At 41.6% G+C, this 12,900-nt stretch overlaps 1 pseudogene; it reads left to right on the forward strand.

Moving 5' to 3' along the window:
• The first annotated feature begins 7,961 nt into the window (after nucleotides 1-7,961).
• Nucleotides 7,962-10,347, forward strand: LOC136538603 (protein transport protein SEC23 E-like; annotated as a pseudogene).
• Nucleotides 10,348-12,900: the final 2,553 nt, after the last annotated feature.

Consider the following 12,900-nt stretch of genomic DNA (forward strand, 5'->3'; position numbering starts at 1 on the left):
TGCACTCTCATTGTCACATAGCAATGGCACTTTCTTGAACTTGATTCTAAAGTCACTCAAAGTGGCCTTCATCCAAAGTACTTATGCACAACAACTACCGGCGGATATGTATTCGGCTTTGGCGGTTGATAATGCAATACTATTTTGCTTTTTTGTTGACCATGATACAAGTGATCTTCCCAACAATTGACATGTGCCCGAGGTGCTCTTCCTTTCTACCTTGCATCCCGCATAATCCGAGTCAGAGTAACCAACTAGCTCAAACTTTGCTCCTTTGGGATACCACAAACCAACATTTGGTGTATGCTTCAAGTACCTCAATATCCTTTTTGTAGCCTTCAAATGACTTTCTCTTGGTGAGGCTTGAAATCTTGCACACATGCATACACTAAACATGACATCCGGCCTTGATGCGGTCACATAGAGTAGGCTTCCAATCATAGACCGATACAACTTTTGATCCACCATATTTCCACTTGCATCACTATCCAAGTTGCCATTGGTTCCCATTGGTATGCTAATGACTTTGCTATCACTCATGCCAAACTTCTTGATCATGTCCTTGATATACTTGCCTTGACTTACAAATGTACCATTCTTCAATTGCTTGATTTGAAGACCAAGGAAGTAACTCAACTCTCCAATCATGGACATCTCAAACTCATTAGCCATCATTTTTCCAAACTCATCACAAAAATCTTGATTGGTTGATCCAAATATGATGTCATCAACATAGATTTGCAAATACAAATAGATCTTTTCCAATCTTCTTGATAAAAAGAGTGGTGTCAACTTTGCCCATTATGAACCCTTTAGAGAGGAGGAAGTCCCTCAATCTTTCATACCATGCTCTAGGTGCTTGCTTCAAGCCATACAATGCCTTCTTCAACTTGTACACATGGTTGGGCTTCTTGTCATCTTCAAACCGGGAGGTTGCTCAACATATACTTCTTCATTGATATAACCATTGAGAAATGCACTCTTAACATCCATTTGATAGAGCTTGATGTTGTGGGCACAAGCATAGGCTAGCAAGATTCTTATTGCTTCCAATCTAGCAACCGGGGCATATGTTTCTCCAAAGTCAAGACCTTCAACTTGTGTATATCCTTGTGCTACCAATCTTGCTTTGTTCCTTACTACTATCCCATCTTGATCTTGCTTGTTTCTAAAGACCCATTTGGTTCCAATCACATTGTGTCCCTTTGGTCTTTCTACCAACTCCCATACTTGATTTCTTGTGAAGTTATTTAATTCTTCATGCATAGCATTCACCTAATCCACATCCTTCAAAGCTTCATCTATCTTCTTTGGTTCAATGGATGACACAAATGAGAAGTGTTCACAAAATGATGCCAATCTTGATCTTGTTTGCATACCTCTTGAAATATCACCAATGATTGTATCCAAAGGATGATCTCTTGCAATACTTGTTGGTTGGAGCAATGGAACTTGATTGCTTGCACTTGCTAGATCATTGGGTTGAGATGATGTACTAGCCACTTGATCTTGATCAATGTCATGAGAGTCACTTGCACTAGCTTGATTTGTATCATCTTGCTCATTTGAGTTGGAGAGCACTTGCACTTGATCATCTTCATCATCAATCACTTGCCTAGGCCTCAATTCACCAATATCCATGTTCTTCATGGCATTTGAAAGTTGAATGCCTCTAACATCTTCTAAGTTCTCATTTTCTACTTGTGAACCCTTGGTTTCATCAAATTCAACATCATGAACCTCCTCAAGAGTACCACTATCCAAATTCCAAACTCTATATGCTTTGCTTGTAGTGGAGTAACCAAGTAGGAATCCTTCATCACATTTCTTGTCAAACTTGCCCAATCTTGTGCCTCTCTTCAAGATATAGCATTTGCAACCAAAGACCCAAAAATATGCAATGTTGGGCTTTCTACCATTCAAGAGCTCATATGGTGTCTTCTCTTTCAATCGGTGACAATAGAGGTGGTTGCTACAATAGCAAGCCGTGTTGATAGCTTTGGCCCAAAAAGATTGACTCACATTGTACTCACTAAGCATAGACCTTGCCATATCAATGAGTGTTCTATTCTTTCTCTCAACAAGGCCATTTGATTAAGGTGTGTACTTGGCCGAGAATTGATGTCTAATTCCAAATTCATCACATAACTCATCAATTCTAGTGTTCTTGAACTCACTACCATTGTCACTTCTAACTCTCTTGGTGGTTGTTTCAAACTCATTGTGAATGCCTTTGACAAATGATTTGAATGTTGCAAATACATCACTTTTGTCCACTAGAAAGAATACCCATGTGTATCTAGTGTAGTCATCCACTATCACAAAGCCATATTTGTTTCCACCGATACTTGTGTATTGTGTTGGCCCAAACAAGTCCATGTGCAATAACTCAAATGCTTTACTAGTGCTCATCATGCTTTTCTTAGGATGGGTGTTTCCAACTTGTTTGCCGGCTTGACAAGAGCTACAAAGCTTATCCTTTTCAAACACAACATCTTTCAAGCCTTTAACTAAGTCATGCTTAATCAATCTATTCAATTGTTTCATTCCAACATGACCAAGCCTTCTATGCCATAACCAACCCATGCTAAACTTAGTGAACAGGCATGTAGATAATTTAGCTTCACTAGCATTGAAATCAACTAAGTATAGATTCCCATATCTAAAGCCTTTGAAGATCAAGTTAGAGCCATCTACACTTATGATCTCTACATCATCTACCCCAAATATGCATTTGAATCCAAGATCATACAATTGAGCCACGAATAGCAAATTGAAGTTCAAGCTCTCTACTAGCAACACATTGGATATGCTCAAGTCATTGGATATTGCAATCTTACCAAGCCCTTTGACCTTGCCTTTGCCATTGTCACCAAATGTGATACTATCATAACCATCATTGCCATTGGTGTTGATTGAGTTGAATATTCTTGCATCACCGGTCATGTGTTGAGTGCACCCACTATCAAGAACCCAATGCCTTCCTCTGGCTTTGTAATTGATCTACAAAAGAAGATCAATTCTTTTTAGGTACCCAAACTTGCTTGGGTCCTTGAAAGTTAGTAACCAAGCTCTTTGGCACCCAAATGGCTTTCTTCTTTGAGCCCATCCATGGTTTGCCAATGAACTTAGCCTTCACACCATTTGTACCTTTAACAAGCATATAGGAAGAATTAAGCTTAATGGAGGATACATTAGCATTTTTGCTTTTGTTGGTGCATTCATGCTCTCTATGACCAACTTGCTTGCAACTAGTGCAAAACCGACCATTGTTCTTCACAAAACTTGTCTTGTGAGGAGCGAAGGCCGCCTTGCCTTTCTTGGGGGTATAGCCCAATCCCTCTTTGTAGAGAGAAGCTCTTTGGCTACCCAAGGCCATAAGCAAGCGGTCCTCACCACCATAAGCCTTAGCCAAGGTGTGAGTGAGCTTAGTTACCTCCTTCTTGAGGTTCTCATTCTCAACCACTAGTGAGGTATCACAAGTGAGACCATCACTACTAGATGAGGTGGAAGTGGAAGTGCTACAAGAAGGGTTAGTAGGAGCAACAATGATAGGCATAGATAGTGATGTATCAATTAGATCACAAGTTAAACCTACATTGCAAGTTTCAACATGCTTCTTTTTATTTTGCTCATCAAGCAGAGAGGAATGAGCCTTTTCAAGCTTTTTGTGAGCCTTGCAAAGCTTCTCATGGGCATCCTCTTGCCTCTCATGAGATGCATTGAGCTCATCAAATGCTTGCTTAAGGGCTTTTAGTTCCTTACGCAAGCTTTTGCATTCCCTTCTTGAGATGTCAAAGTGTTCTCTAGCATCTTCTAGCATGTCAATTAATTCATCTTTAGTAGGTTCATCATCATCATTATCACTATCACTATCATGTTCATTATCATTTCCATCATCACAAGTTTGTACCTTAGTGGCCTTAGCCATGAAGCATGATGGAGAGTCGAAGAGAGAAGGCTTCTCATTGATTGCTATACTTGCAAGAGCCTTCTTCTTGGTGGTCTTGTGATCACCACTATCATCATCATCATCACTTGAGGAAGCATCACTATCCCAAGTGACCACATATGATCCACCCTTCTTCTTCTTGAAGAATGTCTTGTCCTTCTTCTCCTTCATTTCTTTCTTATCCTTCTTCTTGTTCTTCTTGTCATCATCATTGTTGCTATTATATGGGCATTGAGCAACAAGATGATCTTTGCTTCCACACTTGAAGCATCTTCTTGACTCATCTTTGTTTTTGAATGAAGACTTCTTTCTTCTTGCACGGTAGCCTTTCTTCACCATGAACTTGCCAAACCTCTTGACAAAGAGAGCCATCTTCTCATCATCACTATCATCCCATGAATCATCATCCTCACTTGATGTTTCTTGCTTTGTTTTGCCCTTGGATGATGTGGCCTTGAATGCCACACTCTTCTTCTTATCTTCCTTCTTCTCATCTTTCTTCTCCCTCTTTTCTTCCTTATCATCATCATCTCTATAGGCATCATCAGTCATGATATCTCCCAAGACTTGGTTTGGTGTCATGGTGTCCAAACCACTCCTTACTAGAATAGTGACCAATATACCAAATCTTGAGGGTAGGCATCTCAAGAACTTGTTTGAGAACTCCTTGTCCTCTATCTTCTCACCAAGTGCCTTGCGATCATTTACAATCACTTCTATTCAATGGAACATGTCCGGCACACTCTCATCTTCCTTCATCTTGAAACTAGCAAATTTATCCTTGAGAATGTATGCCTTTGCACCCTTGATTGCCTTGGTGCCCTCAAATGATTCTTCCAATTTCTTCCATGCCTCATGAGTTCTCTCAATGTTCTTGATTTGTTCAAATGTTCTTTCATCTAAAGCATCATGGATGGCACTAAGAGCAATATCATTGTTTTGAAGTAGCAATTCTTCGGCGGCGGTGGGAGCCTCTTCATCTTCTATCTCAATTTTAGTTTCTACCACCTTCTAAATCTTCCTATTGATTGACTTGATATATGTTGTTATCTTAGCCTTCCAATAAGGATAGTTGGAGCCATCGAATTGGGGTGGCTTCTTGGTGTTATTGATTTGAGCCATTTTAACACCGAAGGTTGTTAAGCCTCAAATAACGGTGACCTTGGCTCCGATGCCACTTGAAAGGTCCTAATGGCTAGAGGGGGGGTGAATAGCCTAATAAAAATTTCTACAACAACACTTAACCAAATGGTTAGACAATTATGAGGCGAAGCAAGTGTTGCGCTAGCCTACTCAAAATACAAGCCACCTACCACAATTTTAGTTTAGATAGTGTCAATTCACACAAGAGCTATGACACTACCCTATGTTAGTATGCTCTCAAAGGCTAACTAAAGAGCCACACCAACCAAGCATGCAAGCTCTCACAACTAGCTACACGAAAGAGCTTGTCAACTAGTTTGTGGTAAAGTAAAGAGAGTGATCAAGAGGGTTATACTGCCGTGTAGATGAAAGAACCAATCAATCACGAAGATGAATAACAATGAAGACTAATCACCTTGGAATCAATGATGAACACAATGATTTTTACCGAGGTTCAGTTGCTTGCCGGCAAGCTAGTCCTCGTTGTGGCGATTCACTCACTTGGAGGTTCACGCGCTAATTGGCTTCACACGCCAAACCCTCAATAGGGTGCCGCACAACCAACACAAGATGAGCATCACACAAGCCACGAGCAATCCACTAGAGTACCTTTTGGTGCTCCACCGGGGAAAGGTCAAGAACCCCTCACAATCACCATGATCGGAGCCGGAGACAATCACCACCCTCCGCTCAACGATCCTCGCTGCTCCAAGCCATCTAGGTGGCGGCAATCACCAAGAGTAACAAGCGAAATCCACAGTGAAACACGAACACTAAGTGCCTCTAGATGCAATCACTCAAGCAATGCACTTGGATCACTCCCAATCTTACTATGATGATGAATCAATGATGAAGATGAGTGGGAGAACTTTGGCTAAGCTCACAAAGTTGCTATGTCAATGAAAATGGCCAAAGATATGAGCCACAGCCGGCCATGGGGCTTAAATAGAAGCCCCCACGAAATAGAGCCATTGTACCCCTTCACTAGACACACTGCGCTCTGACCGGACGCACCGGTCCAACTGACCGGACCCTGGACTCAACGTCCGGTCCACTGATGGACGCCACGTGTCACTAGCTTCAAACGCTGTTCGTCAGATTTTAACGGCTACGAAGCTGACCAGACGCTCTGGTAAAACTGACCGGACGCTAGAGCCTCAGCGTCCGGTCGAGTACAGTAAGGGTCAAAAACCGTTTTTCCTCGACCGGACGTGTCCGGTCCACCTCGACCGGACATAGCCCAACGTCCAGTGGTAAACCCTAGCCACTGTACCACCAAGTCAGTGTGATCGGACGCAGGCAGTCAGCGTCCGGTGCTTTTGGATCCAGCATCCGGTCACTTGACTGACGCTGGCATCTTCTCCGTTCTCTTCACCCTTGCTCAAGTGTGCTTACCACCAAGTGTATCACCTTATGCACATGTGTTAGCATATTTTCACAAACATTTTCAAGGGTGTTAGCACTCCACTAGATTCTAAATGCATATGCAATGAGTTAGAGCATCTAGTGGCACTTTGATAACCGTATTCCGATACGAGTTTTACCCCTCTTAATAGTACGGCTATCAAACCTAAATGTGATCACACTCTCTAAGTGTCTTGATCACTAAAATAAAATAGCTCCTATGAATTATACCTTTGCCTTGAGCATTTTATTTTTCTCTTTCTTCTTTTCAAGTTTAAGCCCTTGATCATCGCCATGTCATCACCATTGTCATGTTATGATCTTCATTGGCTTCTCCACTTGAAGTGTGCTACCTATCTAATGATCACTTGATAAACTAGGTTAGCACTTAGGGTTTCATCAATTCACCAAAATCAAACTAGAGCTTTCAAACAGTTCTGTGGCATTGGTCCACATGGCACCAAAATTATAGTGTTCAATCTATGGTCCAACGTTGATGGTAATTTGGAGCTCCACTTTGACACAAATCCGGAGGTAACCATCAAATATACCACTTCAATGATTTAACGTAATTATTGTTTTTGTTGTTAAAGTAACATCCGCAACTCTGATGATTGCATCTATTGGAATACTGCTGCTAACAATGTCAACCGATCTTATAAAATTTGCTGTATTTTGTTGATTGTTTTTCAATAAATAGGAATTTATTTTCTTGTAGTTGTTTATGTTGTATATTGTCAGAGCGAGTATCATAGTTCCTGTTGAATTTATTGGAATACTATTGGAATACAGATTTTTGTTGTTCCCTGCTGGGTTGCTCATCATAGGGTCTTGTTGTTTGTTTGTATTTCAGGATATTATGATAAGTGGAGCGCCAAATCCAGAAGAAATTAGTAACACTGTAAAAAGGGCTAATGAGAACCATTTGGCAAATCGACTACGCTATTCTCTTAGGGTGAGTATCAATAGTTTAACACTCCTGCACAATACCAGTGAGTTGGTTGCTGACATAGCATTCTGCAGGTCTATGCTTCTGTGTTGTATCTGCAGGTACCAGATTACTTTAGGATCATACTTCGAGGGCAAGAAGTTAAGCGTCATCGCATTGCCGCTGACCTAATATATCCTGAATGCATCAGTTATAAACCCCAAAGTTGTGGAATAAAAGAGGTTTCTCTTGGTTTATCTTTTCTTAGCCTCACCACATGACTTGTTGGTTCACTTTTTATACTGTATGAATTAAAAGTTTCATACTATTTTTTTGTTTCTAATTTTTGCATGCACTCTCTTTGATTGACTCAGGCTGAGGTCCTTACAACTATTGGATTCTTAAAGGTGCCCCAATTATTAGCGTGCACAGATTTAATATCTCCTACAACTAAAAAGAATAAAGTATGAATATTTTTTTTTGGTGCGACATTTATTTTAGTTCGTCCATATGTCAACCGTGTGATACCTCGCTTTGTCGCTCTGCCTTCGCTTCGTCGCACGTGCAGAGTCCAGGGGACACCACCACCTCTTCCCTCCTTCTGCCCCGATCCGCCTGCCCCGCCGCTCGCCGCACCCCGATGTCGGCCGCCGACCCCTCCGCGGCTCCGGCTACGGCCGCGGTCGCCAACCCGGATGGCCCTGACGCCGTGCGGCTTACCTGGAACACTTGGCCACGGTCAAAGGTCGAGGCCAGCCGCTCGCCGCCACCATCTCGCTCGCTTGCATCGCGGACCCCTCAGCGGCGTCCCCGCCGCCGCTCCCTTACCCTTCGCTCCGCTGCAAGCCTCCCTGCTCCGCGCTCCTCAACCCCTTCGTGCGCGTCGACTTCGCCGCCAAGATCTGGATCTACCCGCTCTGCTTCTCCCGGAACCACTTTCCCCTGCACTACGCTGCCATATCTGAGTCCAACGTCCCCGCTGACCTCTTCCCGCAGTGCTCCACCGTCGAGTACATCGTTGGTGGAGCCGGCGTCCCCGAGGTAGGCGGCGCGCCGGCGCCCCCGCCGCCCGTATTTCTCTTCGTCATCGACACCTGCGTCATCAAGGAGGAGCTGGAGTACGTCAAGATGGCCATGCGGAAGGCCGTCGCGCTTCTGCCGGAGCACGCACTCGTGGGCCTCGTCACCTTCGGCACGCAGGTGCATCTGCACGAGCTCGGATTCTCCGATCTCAGCAAGATCTACGTCTTCCGGGGGACCAAGGAGATCTCCAAGGACCAGATTTTGGATCAGCTTGGGCTGGCGGGTGCTGGGCGCCCGGGTTTCCCCAAGATGCCACAGCAACCGGGCGGGCCGCAGGTGAATGGGATGCATCCGCCGTCCACGGCCGGGGTCAACAGGTTCCTGCTCCTGGTGTCAGAGTGCGAGTGTGCACTCAGCACGGTGAGGGATTTTTGGGTTTTAATCTCGTTGGACTTCGGTTTACTGGAAGCTGATGTAGTTCCTTGTCCCATGCAGTTGCTGGACGAATTGCAGCCTGACCAATGGCCAGTGGAGGCCGGGAACCGTGCGATCTGGTGCACCGGTGTTGCGCTCAGTGTGGCTGCTGGGTTACTTGGTGCTTGCATGCCTGGGACAGGTGCAAGGATCATTGCATTGCTAGGTGGTCCATGTACCGAGGGCCCTGGAATGGTAAAGATCACTCCTGTTTTACTCCTTATATTAATCTACGTTAACATGATTGTGTTACGATTTTGTGATTCTTGTGAAATCTTCAAGTACATGAATGTTGGCTTGTTTAAGATGTGTTAAAAATTGAAAAATATTGCTGCTGTATGGGTTGTCATGCCTGAAGTGCACTTAGCCTAGCTTCTGTAGGCAAATACGGGACTTATCATGCTCCCCCGTTCATAGCAGATTCTTCTCTATTTAATGTTCATATTTCCTTTAAAATCTTTCTAATACTGTATTCGTGAGTGCAGATTGTTTCAAAAGATTTGTCAGAACCAGTTAGATCACATAAGGATCTTGACAAGGACGCAGCTCCTCACTTCCAGAAAGCCATTAAATTTTATGATGGTCATGCTAAGCAGTTGGTCAGTCAAGGCCACGTGTTAGATGTTTTTGCATCTGCTCTCGATCAGGTTTGTATAGCACGGTTTATGCTTGCATTTGCATCAAGATTTCTATTTTCATTATTTCATAAACAGAGAAAATCCTGAATTTATTTTCCAGTGATTTTTTATTATATTAGATCGAATGTTGGGTATTTGGATTCTGGTTGTGCACTGAATGGATGGATAACTAGACAATGTTTGATTTAGTGTTAATCTCGATGAATATATGTTCTTGTTCAACAGATTTTTAATTCCCTAAAGATTCTACTCCCTCCATCCCAAATTATAAGACATTTTGGCTTTTCTAGACACATCTAGATACCTTGCTTTAACTATATATCTAGACATAGTATATATCTAAGTGGATAGCAAGGGCTATGTATCTAGAAAAGCCAAAACGTCTTATAATTGGCATGGAGGAAGTATTAAATAAGTTTTATGTTGCCTTTCATATTCCAGTGGTGCTTCACTCTTGCTATCGTGTATTTATATATGCAGATATTCCTATACAATTATACACTGTTATGGGAAAACAGAGCTCTGCAGGTCAGTTGCACTTTGGCTTGGCTAAATTTGGATCCAAATAAATAAATTATGGAATACATGATATCTGTTAATTTTCATAGTTGTTTGCTTTGCTCATTGCGATGTGGTCTTTTATATTCCAGTGGTGCTTCACTTTTACCATCATGTATTCATACATACAGATATTCCTATACAGTTATACGCTGACAACCTCAAAGTACAGTATGCATAGGTTTGAGGCTCTTGCATATGGTGATTTCTCAAATGTAAGGTGCAATTGGTGGCTTCTTAACCACAGTTATATCACTTGATATACTTCCCTCCTTTATTTCTTTTTTCTTTGTTCTCAAACTAATGTTGTGTTGGCCTTTCCCTCAGTATGACCCAGAGCTGTTCCGTTGCTTAATAGGCCTCATTTCAGTGACAAACTATATATGCAGGTGAGGTTCATATATAGCTTTTGTTCCCATTCATATCGTACAACATATATCAGTTCCTTGCAGTGATCAGGCAACATAGGACTGCATGCCTGCATCAATATATCATGGTTTCCCAAGTGTTCTGAGTTTATGTTTTTAGAACTTCCATCGCACTCCCTATTTTTTGTTTGTTATTAAATTTTTAGCCATATTCATTCTAGTAGCCTCAGATATTTAAGCTGCTTCTCATATTGCTTACATCAATTGTCTGACAGTGAGCTTGGCTTTGAGATTGAACCTGAATGTCTCATTTAGTTTGGTATAGATTACTTGGATGCATCTTACAAAGTTTAATAGATTCATGGTCTATTTTTATTTTTTTGGGGTGCAGTTCCATTTTATTGTTTTTGTATTTTTGATGCTCCTATAAGAAAACTTACAAGATTCAGTTGCTTTATAGCTGGCTGCTTCCAGCACCTATTATTGTACATGTCAGTCTGTCTACCACAACTTTAAGTGCCTTCCACATTGAACTTCTGATGTGTAGGTATAGGTATATGTGCATTGGATGAATGATTACATTCTATGAACTTGTGATTCACATGTGCTCTATGCTCAGCACACCAATGCTTTTTGTACACTAGGATAAGACTTATTACAAAGAGATGAAATAAGCAGGTATAGTGAACTCAACTCCAGACCCACTTACCATGGTCCTTAGATTTCAATGTGACATTTTTAGATTATATGCGCCTTCTCTATTTATCATATGGAATATCTGCTGGTTTTGAAATTAACATTTTGCATTTTGGTTTATTCTAATTTCATATCAAAGGTTGTTTTGCATTTCAGTTTATTGTAATTTTACGCCTATCACTTTAATTGGACACCATGTATACTATATGACTCCCATACATTTCTTTCTTTAATTAAACGCTATTTTCTTTTCGCACTTACTTTGAGGTTTAAGGTCCCATCGATCATCTTCCTGGTAGTTTTTGTCCTGCAATCTACATGTCGTTGCTCAAAATACCAATTAAGTCCACCTTTACAGTGGTATAGGAAGTTAATCTAAGTGATTTTTTTGTTTCCTTGCAGCCTTGTGATATGATTTCTTCAACTCAAGATTCCTAAAATTTCATGTTCATTTTCTTCAACTTGGCTTCCAAAACTTGGAGATTTATGACATTCCACAGTAGGTGAATTGTACTGTCATGACAGTTGCAGTTTGCCAATGGTACCTACATTGCCACCGCTACAAATAAATAGATTGTACAATACACTTGATTATATATTTTGTTTTCCTGGTATATAAAACAATAAACTTGGCTTCAATGTGTAATAGTTACTTAAAAAGGCTCTTGAAATGAGTTACCCTACTGTCTATGGTCACTTTTGCGACTACTGCTTATGATTGGCTATAACGCTTGGCATGTAATTCAAAACATCATATTTATTGTGCTACCTAAGCTGAATCTCAGCTATTACACATTGATTACAGGTTAATCTTAATTATTGATTGATTGTGCCATTCTCCTTGATTGAATATTGCTTGTCATGTGATAGAGGAATCACGACAAAATAGAAAGTAGAAAATTATTGTGCTATCCATACACACATTGCATGTTTGCATGCACCAGCATACATGGCAACGAGCAAAAGGAAAGAGAATTAATACAGAAGAAAAGAGAATTAAGACAAAAGAAAAGAGAGAGACAACTATCAATCCTTTGCTATAAATCCTATGGCCTCGTCATAGCGCCCACCCTCGCCAGCTGAGCTCGCCCTCGCTCGCACAGGCCTCCTCCCTCGTGCACCGGCTATGCTTCGCATAGCGTGTAGCCATTGTCATCGTCTGCCGCCATCGCCTTCGCCGTCTTGCTGTGCCCTCGAGGAGGACTCCAGACTGCATATAAAAATACTTTCTGCTCATCCAAGCGGTGAACGCATCCAGGTGACCACCACCATCCCCTTTTTCTGCTCTTTATTTACTTTCCTGCGCATCGGCACAAGCAAGGCAACAAGGAAAATGATTATTTTCAATACTTGCTAATTGGAAGAGTGAAAAAATACTCAAAACCGAATTGAACTGTTTCTATGCCAAACCGAAATGAACTGCTGCTATATAGCTACACATATATGAGCTGAAACACATGCATATATTTTTAATCGGCAAGAGCAAACAAGGATCAGTATAGAGATTAACTTAAAACTTAACAAGGTATACACATAATACGATGCAGTATCTATCAACAAGCAGCACCATTAAATATGATATAGAATTTGATGTAAAAATGTAACTGCCGTAAGAATAGTTGAGGAAAGCAATGTTCAGAACATAAACAAACATGGTTTCTAGCATAGTATTTTTTACAAATTTGGTTCATTGCCCAGAATCCTTATAGGGCTGCA

The sequence above is a fragment of the Miscanthus floridulus genome, chromosome 1, assembly GCF_019320115.1.
Source record: "Miscanthus floridulus cultivar M001 chromosome 1, ASM1932011v1, whole genome shotgun sequence".
Classification (NCBI taxonomy): domain Eukaryota; kingdom Viridiplantae; phylum Streptophyta; class Magnoliopsida; order Poales; family Poaceae; genus Miscanthus; species Miscanthus floridulus.